Consider the following 12930-nt stretch of genomic DNA (forward strand, 5'->3'; position numbering starts at 1 on the left):
GTGTTGTTGTGGGGATACTCGCCATGTGAGGCTTCCTTTTATTATTTTTTTAAGGTATTTTCGCCAATTGCTATATGGCACAAGAGGAAGACTGATAATATATTTCCAGTGGTGCTGCTGTTTCTTTGTCCAAGTTTGCTGTGAGATCTAACTCTAGTTTTAACAGCCTGCAACCTGGGAGTCTATCTCACGAAAGGTGGTGAGCGCAGTGCTGCATACAACTGAATGTTACACAGAGACATTACAGCATTAAACAAATGGTATTAATTATTGAAAAACTGTAAAAAAAAAACCCTTCTTTCACTTTTGTTATAGCATGGAAAGCTGTGATTCAGATTTCTATACTTGACGGCGCCATCTAGTGGACAAATATAATAAGTGAACACATATACAGTAAATAAAAACTCTATTAACCCCTTTCTGTCCCAACAGTAAGTAAAAAAAAAAAGAAAAATGCTCATAAATTGTTACATTGGGGACTTAGCTTTTTAAATATGAATGTCATGAGGGTATATTATTGTTTTTTGTAAATAAGGGATTGTAATTTAAAAACAAAATACAAAATGGAAAAATACACCTTTATTTCCAAATAAAATATTGTCGCCATACATTGTATTTGGGACATAATTTAAATTTTGTAATAACCAGGACAAATGGCAAATAAAATGTGTGGGTTTTTATTTACAGTCGCATATTTTATTTTAAAACTATGACGTCCGAAAACTGAGAAATGATGGATGTTTTAAATTATTTCTGTTAAAGTGCATATAAAATAAAATAATTCTTAGCAAAAAGTACAACCCAAAGATTTGTGGTGAAAAAAAAATGTATAGATCGTTTTGGTGTGATAAGTAGTGATAAAGTTATTGGCAAAAGAATGGGAGGAGCGCAGAAATGTGAAAATTGCTCTGGTCGATGAGGGGAAAAACCCCTTGGTAAGATATATTTAAATAGGACATTATTTAATAGCAGGGAATGAATCGTGTTGAAGTGAATGATACCTAAGACCTCCATTTTATTTCTATGGAAGCAACTGGCTGATCAGGTTGTCTTCTATGAGTACTTAAATTCTGAGAATTGGAGGGTCCCTTTACATTTTTAAAAATGTGCGATATATGGATATTAGCCATACAAACTCCCTAATTTGTGCCTAGGTGTCACGATGTAACGATCGGTGTAACACAGAGAGGATCTGATTACCGGTGATCTGCAGTATCACCGAGAATGCAGATATATACCCGATTATTGCTGATCTGCAGTATCATCGATAATTAGATATATCTCTAACCTCTGGACACCTGAGTGATGAGAGTGTTTTGGTGCAACAGTAATACTTTGAGGACCGCACCTGAATATCAGGTGCTAGAGCAATAAGGAGTATTGCTCTGCAGCAAGTTCCTTCCGTTGGTCTGAACTCTCCACAGGGAGGAGTCAGGCCGAGAGTGGGAAGGACAGAACGTGAGTGACACCAATGGAGGAGTGTCACTGACAGATCTGTGAACTATCTCTCAACAGGAGAGATAGTTCTCGAGGTCGGGCAGGCCAGGTCGTAAACACACCGACAGATAAAGTACAAAAACAGGAGACAGATGCAGAATCTTGACACTAGCCGAGTTCAGCAACAGAGTATCAGAATGACAAAGGTACAAAATCAGAGATCAGAAGAATGGTCAGGAAAGCAGAAGGTCATAACAAATAATCAACAATTCCTAGACTAAGGTGTGAGTTCCTTGTTAATCAACACCTTGGAAACTGGCCTAGATAATAACACAAATGATACAGAATTCCTAGACTAAGGTGTGAGCTCCTTGATCATCAACACCTAGGAAACTGATCTAATGAAACACAGATACTGACAGGGTCTGAGTGCTACCACGTAGTGAACGCAACGCCAGACACCAGAGGAATGACCAGCACCCAGTATATATACACCAGCGCTCTCCTGCGCCTCCCCTAAGTGCTGGACCAATGAGAACTGAAAGAATTGTCAGCTGACCGGCCTGGTCAGCTGACACCCCTCTGGCTGTCATAAATGCTCTGCCTCTCCGTGCGCGCACGTGTCCTTCTGAACCAGTGTGGACTATCAGTCCCAGCCACACCAGACATGTGTTGTAATGCCTCTGCTGTTTTGGATGCGGAATCCGCCAAACCGCTGTCCGAGCGTGCAGCGTTTTCTCCGCATTAAGCAGTACTGACAGAGGTACGCCTATGCGTGCCAACCGCCGCGTCAGACGCGGAATCCGTCGCCCTGTTCTCTGGGCATGCAGCGGTTTCTCCGCATTCCGTCAGGCCAGTGAATGCAGGTCCCTGCGCGCAAGCTGCCATGTTGAACGCGGAACCAGCCACCTTACTCTGAGTACTTGCGGTGGCTTTTCTGCGTTTTCTCACAGTACCCCTCCCCCCCCCCCCCGAGGAGTGGACTCCGGACAGCTCCTACCCGGTTTCTCAGGATATCGAGCGTGGAATTCCCTTCTTAATTTGTCCACATGCATGCGATACTCAGGTATCCATGTTCTCTCCTAAATACCATACCCCTTCCAGTGCACTAGATACTGTACTGAGTTCTGCACTACCCGTGAGTCTAAAATCTTTTCTACTTCATACTCAGGTTGGTCGTCTACCATCACAGGAGGAGGAGGAGTGGCACCCACATGGACTGCTGGTTTAAGCAGGGACACATGAAAAGATCTTACACCACACATGCTGGCAGGAAGATCAATGGCATAAGTAACATTGTTGATTTTCCTGGTTACAGAAAAAGGGCCCACAAACCTGGAACCTAAGTTGGGCGAGGGTTGTTTCAGGGTCAAATGACGTGTGGAGACCTAGACCAGGTCTCCTGGTCGGAACTTCCACTCCAAAGATCGTTTTTTGTCAGCTTGACCTTTCTGACTTGAAAAGCCTTCTCCAAATTGTTTTTCACGATTCCCCAAATGGCTTTAAATGATTTTTGCCAAGCCTCCAGAGCTGGAAACGGAGTGGAAGCTACTGGAAATGGGGAGAACTTGGGCAACTTTCCGGTTACCACCTGAAACTGAGAAAATCCAGAGGAAGAGCTTTTCAAATTATTGTGCGCAAATTCTGCATATGGCAAGAACTTGACCCAATCATTTTGCGCATCCGCAACATAGCACCTTAAAAACTGATTCAACGACTGATTAACCCTCTCCATCTGACCATTTGTCTGTGGGTGGTAGCCCGACGAAAATGACAGTTCCATGCCCATTTGATGACAAAATGCCCTCCAAAATCTAGAAACAAATTGGACTCCCCGATCTGACACTATGTTTTCCGGAATGCCATGCAGTCGGAAAACGTGGATGATGAAAAGATCGGCCAACTCCTGGGCCGAGGGGAGTCCTTTCAAGGGCACAAAATGGGCCATTTTACTGAAACGGTCGACTACCACCCAAATGACTGACATGCCTTCTGACCTCGGAAGCTCACCCACAAAATCCATGGACAAATGGGTCCACGGTTCACTCGGGGTGGGCAAAGGCTGCAACGTTCCCACAGGTGCCAGACGGGAGGGTTTGCTTTTAGCACACATTGCACACTCTCTAACATACTCCTTGCAGTCTGTTGCCAGAGAAGGCTGTCAGGAATATACTGGGGTGCTTATGATGTAAGGATAATATTTTCATTTTCCTGTCTGCTATGTACTTCAGATTCGTATGTATGGGTGGTCATCTGGCTTTGGGGAAGCTGTACTTGTCTGTATGACAGTGTGGAATACAATTACCCTCAGTTCCTCTGGGAGCAGGGAGCTAATTAGAAGCCCCATTGTCCCATTATACAAATCAGGACAGAGTCAGGGAACTTCAAAGGCTAACAAAAGACTCTAGAATTTACATCTGACAGTGGAGGAAGCCTTAATCAATTGTCACCTGGAGGGGGGGGGGGGAGTCCTTTTTGATGATCTGAGAACTGAGACAGGAAAGGATATGATGCGCGTTATGTAGGAAATTGAATTATTCCTGGATATGGACATGTGAGTGGCCTCAGGCCATCCAGGGGACTATATAATCCCAGCCTGGGACCGTTACAAATCGTAGTTCTTGGAAGTAGTCCACACGGCTAGAACTAACCTAGTTCCTGACCAGAAGTGCGTACCCCCCCCCCCGCAACAACGCCAGATCGATACGCTGGTACGTTTATTTCCCCGTTTATTTTGGTAAGCAAAATCGCTTTGTGTGTATTTTTGTACTTTTATCCTTGTAACTTTTTTTACTTTGTTTTTGTAATCTGTTGTATATATTCTGTTCTGCATTGTACCACCTTTTTCCCTGGAATATTAAATTATTATTTAATAAGCTTGACTTCTGCCGTACTAAACTAACACTCCTAGCCTAGAAGAGATTGAACCGTGTATAAGTTTCATGCCTAATTGTACGCTTGAGCAACACTACCATATGAAATTGTAATTGCATTGTGTGTGGGGGCGTTTGTCATACGTTGGCCTAAAGCGCGCAGCTGACCCAACGCACGAAAAAACGCCAGTGCGAGTAGCGACAGCAGAGTGGCTAACAGTATCATTCGGAATGACTGTTAGTGTTTTTTTTGCTTCACTACAGTGTAAGGTTGCAACTGTGTGTGTGTGTGTGGGTGCGTGGCGTTCCCGTATTCGGTCTAAGCGCAAAGCTGACCCGAATACGAAAACGCGGATTGCGCGCTGAGGACTCGACAGCAGATTGAAAGTGTCTAGTGAACCGCTAGTGGTGGCAGTAAGAGGTGTTCTGAGGGGTCCCAGCCTTGTTTTAGCTCGAATAAGGCTGCTCCCCGCTTGATTTGGTCAAACCCGCAGTCGGGAACCGTATACGCAGGCGTGCTGTGGGCCGGTTCCTGACATAATTGGCTGGCAGTGGTGGGATCGTTTAGTACATTAGTACGCAGTTTAGCTCGCTATTCTGAGTACTAAAGGCTGGGAGCTTGCTAGAAGCAACTAGCCTACAGAAGTCTACTCAGTGCAGAATATATATACGTTTGTTTTTTTGTTCGAAGATACGCACTTGGTGTTTTGCTTTCCTTTCCCCCCTTTTTTTCTTTTTATTTTTTGCAACACGATGGCTCAGAAAGCATCCAGCTATGCAAGGCAAAACAAAGAGATACTACTCAACCTGTGTGAGCACAAAGGCATCGAGACGGTGAGCGGCCAGACTAAGGAGCAGTTAGTTCATGCGCTCGAGGAGTATGATGAGGCAGAGCAAGCCCGTGCTTCAACGTCAGCGGATGCAGCTCACGACACGCCAGAGGAGGAAATGCTCCCGCCACAGAATGTAAGGGGAGACGATGTCCTGGATGATCCACCAAACACAGAGATGACATCTCTGGAAGCTGATCTACAGCTACTGAACTCGGCTGATCCTGAACTGCAGCTATAGCTGATCCTACTGCAGGCAGAGAAGGAACAAGCGGCACAGCGACTCCAGGCCGAGAGGGAACAAGCTGCCCAGTGACACCAGCTGGAGCAGGCTAAACTTCAGCAGCAGAACCGGTCTGCAGGACCCGCAGAATGCGAAGGTGAGCGAGTCCACAGAATCCTCCTGGATAAGTTCCCCGCTATGGACAAGGACTCTGACATAGACACTTTCCTACAGGGGTTTGAAAAGACTTGTCGGCAGTATGGGGTGCCCCGTGAGCAGTGGGCAAGATACCTCACACCAGGGCTGAGAGGCAAGGCCCTGGAAGCGTTTGTGAGTCTCCCCCAGGAGGAAGAAACAGACTTTGAGGCAATAAAGAAAGCCATTATTGCGCGATACCACCTCACGCCAGAGGTGTATCGAAAACGTTTCAGGACAGTGCAGCGAGGTCCTAATGACAGTTACCTGGATCATGCGTGCAACCTGCGCACTGCCTTCCAGCAGTGGCTAAAAGGACTGTCAGTGGAAACCTTGGATGCACTGCACGAACTGATGATAAAAGACCAGTTCCTCCACACGTGTCCTGTTGATGTCCGGCTGTTTGTGCTGGATCTAGAACCCAAGACAGTGGATGAGGCTGCGGATATGGCCGATTCCTACACGGCCCATAGAGCACCCGAGTCCCGGAGGACTACTACGCCCAGCTGGCGAGGAGAACAGATTGCTAAACCTGTTTTACCCAGCACCCAGAGGAGGCAAGCACCGCTGTCTCCTGGATTCAGGCAACCAACCACTGACACTCGGAAATGCTTTGTATGTGACAGGGTGGGTCATATCAGCACGACTTGCCCAGAGAGGAAGAGGGAGGCCCCAAAATCCAGTGAGGCCTCAAACCCCCGTGAAGTCCCAACTGCTTTGTGTGCTACCAGGAATGCCACTGGCTATGCAGAGAACCTGCAGTTTGTCACGGTTGGGGGTACAGTTGCCACTGGGCTGAGAGACACTGGAGCAGAAGTGACTCTCATACATCCCCAGCTTGTGAACCCGGATCAGTACATACCTGGGAAAATGATTGCTGTCAGAGGAGTTGGGGGTGTCACCCCTGTAATACCCACCGCCTTGGTCCACCTGGATTGGGGAGCCGGCAGCGGAATGAAGGAAGTTGGGGTAACTGACAATATCCCCACCAACGTTTTGCTGGGTACTGACCTGGGATGGTTAGTGGCCCGGTATGAGCCTACTCCAAACCCCGTGGAGCCTGCATCCCCAGCAGAAGTTCAGGACTCTTGCAAGGTGCTGTTTGATAATGCTGTGCAAGGGGGGAGTGCTGGTGAGGCCCCAGGGGCTACGGACTGTATACTAGGAGCCAGCCCTAGTGATTCTCCAGTGCCTAGGCCTCCAGTGCCTAGGCCATGTCGATACAAAGAATGCAGAAACTGATTATGTCATTCATGACGCACGGACTATCGAGGTGATCGATGCAGGAACTGTTGAGGCTACTTGTGAAGTGCTGGGTAGCACTGGGTATAATGCGGCAGATGTTGATGTGGAATGTGATGTTCTAAATGTCAGTATGTGTAAAACGGATAATGCTGATGTCATAGGTATTGTGCTACATAATGCTGTGTGTAATGTGGGCGCTCCCTCAGCTGCCGTGGTAACCCGCAGCGCTAGCGAGTTTACAGCAGAGGGACTGTCCACTGAAGTGACAAATGTTGCTGGGTCAGCTACATCCAATTCGGAACCTGGCCCTGAGGGCCCAGGGGCCTCTCCGTCTGCAGCCTTCCTGGAATGCGTGACAGGCAGCACTGAGCTCTCTGGGGCTGTTCGATTTGACAGCAGCCTGGAAGAGCTCAGGGGTCTGGCCAGCAGGTCACCAGCTGGGAGGAGCGGGCTGAGAGGGTCCTGGGAAGTTATTCCCTCGGAGCTGTCCGAAGTGGAGGAGGCAGACCGGCAGATAATCGTTTCCCAAAGGGACCGAGAGATAGCTCCTACCACTATAGAGAAAGTGCGTGTAGCGACTGTTAGAACCCTTCCCCAGCTGCAGCACCGTCTCTACGGTTGCGAATTCACGGTCGTCACTGACCCTCATTCCCCTGGTTGGTTACGTCAGGTTGTCAGGGGCAATGACACATTGCAGCAACCTGACCTAGCTTTCCAGTCCTGTAGCTTGGAGCTAAGGAGTTACCCTCCCAGGCCCGGCCGTCAGTGTCGGCTTTGGCAGGACGAATCATCTGCCGGCGCCATCTGGAAGAGGGGGCGTGTCAGGAATATACTGGGGTGCTTATGATGTAAGGATAATATTTTCATTTTCCTGTCTGCTATGTACTTCAGATGCGTATGTATGAGTGGTCATCTGGCTTTGGGGAAGCTGTACTTGTCTGTATGACAGTGTGGAATACAATTACCCTCAGTTCCTCTGGGAGCAGGGAGCTAATTAGAAGCTCCATTGTCCCATTATACAAATCAGGACAGAGTCAGGGAACTTCAAAGGCTAACAAAAGACTCTAGAATTTACATCTGACAGTGGAGGAAGCCTTAATCAATTGCCACCTGGAGGGGGGGGGAGGGGGAGTCCTTTTTGATGATCTGAGAACTGAGACAGGAAAGGATATGATGCGCGTTATGTAGGAAATTGAATTATTCCTGGATATGGACATGTGAGTGGCCTCAGGCCATCCAGGGGACTATATAATCCCAGCCTGGGACCGTCACAAATCGTAGTTCTTGGAGGTAGTCCACGCGGCTAGAACTAACCTGGTTCCTGACCAGAAGTGCGTACCCCCCGCAACAACGCCAGATCGATACGCTGGTATGTTTATTTCCCCGTTTATTTTGGTAAGCAAAATCACTTTGTGTGTATTTTTGTATTTTTATCCTTGTAACTTTTTTTACTTTGTTTTTGTAATCTGTTGTATATATTCTGTTCTGCATTGTTCCACCTTTTCCCCTGGAATATTAAATTATTATTTAATAAGCTTGACTTCTGCCGTACTAAACTAACACTCCTAGCCTAGAAGAGATTGAACCGTGTATAAGTTTCATGCCTAATTGTACGCTTGAGCAACACTACCACATGAAATTGTAATTAGATAATATGATGATTCTGCGCTCCTCACTAATCGCACCACAATAATATACTCAAACTTCTTGTTGGATCGCTGTGCAAATAGTGCGTGCCACACTCACTCAAAATAAAAACAACAAAAGTAGCAGAGCGCTCAACAACTCTCAATAGTATTGCAATATTAAAGTCCCTTTACGACTAATAGCCATAAAGTCCTCCTATTAATGCAAATCACTTCTATGTCTCCCACGATCTTCATGCATTCCACCACTCCGTTACAGGAAAACAGTATACGCTCACCAGTAGAGATGGCTAATCGGTTAAGATCAGCAAAACACGTGTTCAGCCCAGCCTGTAATAACTCTTCCTTTATCTGTTATCGCTCTTCTTGTACTCATTTATCATGTGGAGAAAATAAACTTCAATAGTGTGATACTGTTACACAATGAGCATCTATTGTCCACCAGTGCTCCCCTATTGGCCAACAATAACACCAGCGTGTCTCCACCACCCTAGTAGGTAAGCCTCTCACCAGATTCTGTGGCCGACCCCTCACAGACCAGCAATCCAGCGTGTATATTATAAGTCTTTACCTCCAGCATCCAATGTTCTAAAACTCAAACAACGCTTGACATAGCATAACTCCGTTTATTTTAAGACAAACATTAAAAGTAGTGCACTCACATGTATTCCGTAAAATTTGCGCATATAAAAAGTATCTTTCCCCTCGAGGTGTTAGCGTCTCACCGGCTCTCCAGGCCACGCCCAACTAGTTTCGTCATCCGACTCATCAGAAGCCCCTCAAAGGCCAATTTAATGGCCAGGAGCTCCCTGTTGCCTATATCGTAGAAAACCTCCGAGAAAAATAGGCACACGGGTGTAACTTTCCCTGCAGCCCCGAGCGTTGAGACAGCACAGCCCCTACCCCGACTTCAGAGGCGTCAACCTCTACAATAAATGGATAGGTGGTGTCTACGTGTCTCAAAATGGGTGCAGAGCAAAACAGTTCTTTCAAAGTGGAGAAAGCAGCCAGGGCTTCGGGGGACTAGTGATTGGTATCTGCCCCTTTCTTTGTGAGACTGGTGAGGGGTGCTACAACTGTGGAGTACCCCTTTATGAACCTTTTGTAGTAATTAGCAAACCCTAAAAATCTCTGGAGGGATTTGAGTCCTACTGGCTGAGGCCATTCCAGGACAGCAGAGACTTTGGCGGGATCCATAGAAAGGCCCGAGGTGGAAATTATATATCCCAGAAAAGCGACAGATGTCACCTCAAAAATGCATTTTTCCAATTTGGCATAAAGTCTGTTTTGTCTAAGCCTGTGCAGCACAAATTTGACTTGAGACCTGTGCTCAGAGAGGTTGTCTGAAAAAATTAGTATATCATCCAGGTATATTAAGACAAATTTACACAACACCTCCCTGAAAACTTCATTGATGAGTTCCTGAAAGACGGCCGGGGCGTTACACAACCAGAAGGGCATCACCAGGTACTCGTAATGCCCGTCGGGTGTGTTAAAAGCCATCTTCCATTCATCGCCCTCTCTGATCCGCACCAGGTTGTATGCACCCCTTAAATCCAATTTTGAAAAAATCTTAGCATTGGTCTATCAAAGGTAACGGATAACGATTTTTAACTGTGATCTTGTTCAGTCCCCGGTAATCAATGCATGGCCGAAGGCCTCCGTCTTTCTTTTTTACAAAAAAGAAACCTGCTCCGGCAGGCGACCGGGAAGGGCGAATGAATCCCTTTGCTAAGTTTTCACGGATGTATTCTTGCATGGCCACCTTTTCTGGCCCATACAAATTGTAAAAATGACCTCTAGGGGGCATACAACCCGATCGGAGATGAATGGGGCAATCGAAAGGGCGATGTGGAGGTAGTTTATCGGCAGCTTTGGGACAAAACACGTTCGAAAACTCAGCATATTGTTCCGGAACTCCCTCCACATGAATGCTGGTCTGGCCTAAGGTCACCTTCACTAAACAATGACGAAAACAGTGGGCTGACCAGCTCGTTAGCTGACCAGTGGCCCAATTTATCTGAGGGGAGTGAAGGTGTAACCACGGCATGCCAAGGATGACTGTGGAGGTTGTCATGCGCAACACAAAAAACTGCAATTTCTCTCTATGCAGCACCCCTATAGTGACTTCCACCTCTGGTGTCTGGGACAGAGGATGGTTACGCTGCAGGGGTGAATCATCCCACTGCCGTAACCTGAAGGGGTGGTTTTACCGGGGTGAGCGGAATACCCAATCTCTTTGCAAATTCGTAATCCATAAAATTAGCCGCTGAGCCTGAATCAATGAAGGCCTCAGAGACTTCAGATTTATCATCCCAGGTAATCATACAAGGGAGAAGTAACCGCTTATCCTCTAAGGGTAAAAATTGCACGCCCAGGGTACTACCCCCAATCTGCATTGGCTCTAGTGTTGGGCGAACAGTGTTCGCCACTGTTCGGGTTCTGCAGAACATCACCCTGTTCGGGTGATGTTCGAGTTCGGCCGAACACCTGACGGTGCTCGGCCAAACCGTTCGGCCATATGGCCGAACTAAGAGCGCATGGCCGAACGTTCCCCGAACGTTCGGCTAGCGCTGTGATTGGCCGAACGGGTCACGTGGTTCGGACCCGAACGCGCTCTGATTGGCCGAACGGTCACGTGGTTCGGGTAAATAAATACCCGAACCACGTCATATCTCCGCCATTTGTCTGTGGGTTTAGCTTTGGGTAGGCAGGCAGGGTAGTTCGCGCTCCAGCCACGCTAGCCAGGGTCCCCCCTGTCATTGTGTCACTGCTGGGAACAGTAGTACACCGCTTGCTCAGCCACACTATATAGCATTCTGTTTACTGCCACTCTGTGTACCTCGCTCAGCCACACTATATAGCATTCTGTTTACTGCCACTCTGTGTCTGCTGGGAATAGTAGTACACCGCTTGCTCAGCCACACTATATAGCATTCTGTTTACTGCCACTCTGTGTACCTCGCTCAGCCACACTATATAGCATTCTGTTTACTGCCACTCTGTGTCTGCTGGGAATAGTGGTACACCGCTCGCTCAGCCACACTATATAGCATTCTGTTCACTGTTCTGTGTCTGCTTGGAATAGTGGTACACCGCTCGCTCAGCCACACTATATAGCATTCTGTTTACTGTTCTGTGTCTGCTGGGAATAGTGGTACACCGCTCGCTCAGCCACACTATATAGCATTCTGTTTACTGTTCTGTGTCTGCTGGGAATAGTGGTACACCGCTCGCTCAGCCACACTATATAGCATTCTGTTCACTGTTCTGTGTCTGCTGGGAATAGTGGTACACCGCTCGCTCAGCCACACTATATAGCATTCTGTTCACTGTTCTGTGTCTGCTGGGAATAGTGGTACACCGCTCGCTCAGCCACACTATATAGCATTCTGTTTACTGTTCTGTGTCTGCTCTGCTGGGAATAGTGGTACACCGCTCGCTCATCCACACTATATAGCATTCTGTTCACTGTTCTGTGTCTGCTGGGAATAGTGGTACACCGCTCGCTCAGCCACACTATATAGCATTCTGTTCACTGTTCTGTGTCTGCTGGGAATAGTGGTACACCGCTCGCTCAGCCACACTATATAGCATTCTGTTCACTGTTCTGTGTCTGCTGGGAATAGTGGTACACCGCTCGCTCAGCCACACTATATAGCATTCTGTTTACTGTTCTGTGTCTGCTGGGAATAGTGGTACACCGCTCGCTCAGCCACACTATATAGCATTCTGTTTACTGTTCTGTGTCTGCTGGGAATAGTGGTACACCGCTCGCTCAGCCACACTATATAGCATTCTGTTTACTGTTCTGTGTCTGCTGGGAACAGTAGTACACCGCTCGCTCAGCCAGAGTATATAGCATTGTGTTTACTGCCACTCTGTGTACACCGCTCAGCCAGACTATATAGCATTGTGTTTACTGCCACTCTGTGTACACCGCTCAGCCAGACTATATACCATTGTTTACTGACACTCTGTGTACACCGCTCAGCCAGACTATATACCATTGTTTACTGAAACTCTGTGTACACCGCTCAGCCAGACTATATACCATTGTTTACTGCCACTCTGATTCTGCTGGGAACAGTAGTACACCGCTCGCTCAGCCAGACTATATACCATTGTTTACTGACACTATATAGCAGACTATATAGCATTGTGTGTACACCGCTCAGCCAGACTATATACCATTGTTTACTGACACTCTGTGTACACCGCTCAGCCAGACTATATACCATTGTTTACTGCCACTCTGATTCTGCTGGGAACAGTAGTACACCGCTCGCTCAGCCAGACTATATACCATTGTTTACTGACACTCTGTGTACACCGCTCAGCCAGACTATATACCATTGTTTACTGCCACTCTGATTCTGCTGGGAACAGTAGTACACCGCTCGCTCAGCCAGACTATATACCATTGTTTACTGACACTATATAGCAGACTATATAGCATTGTGTGTACACCGCTCAGCCAG

The 12930-nt window shown here is 47.2% G+C and overlaps 1 protein-coding gene across 1 annotated transcript in view; it reads right to left on the minus strand.

Annotated features, from left to right (window-relative positions):
- Positions 1–12930, minus strand: part of LOC137540932 (NXPE family member 2-like) — an 89074-nt gene that overhangs the window by 8866 nt on the left and 67278 nt on the right. The window lies entirely within an intron of this gene.

The sequence above is a fragment of the Hyperolius riggenbachi genome, chromosome 12 (assembly GCF_040937935.1).
Source record: "Hyperolius riggenbachi isolate aHypRig1 chromosome 12, aHypRig1.pri, whole genome shotgun sequence".
Classification (NCBI taxonomy): Eukaryota; Metazoa; Chordata; class Amphibia; order Anura; family Hyperoliidae; genus Hyperolius; species Hyperolius riggenbachi.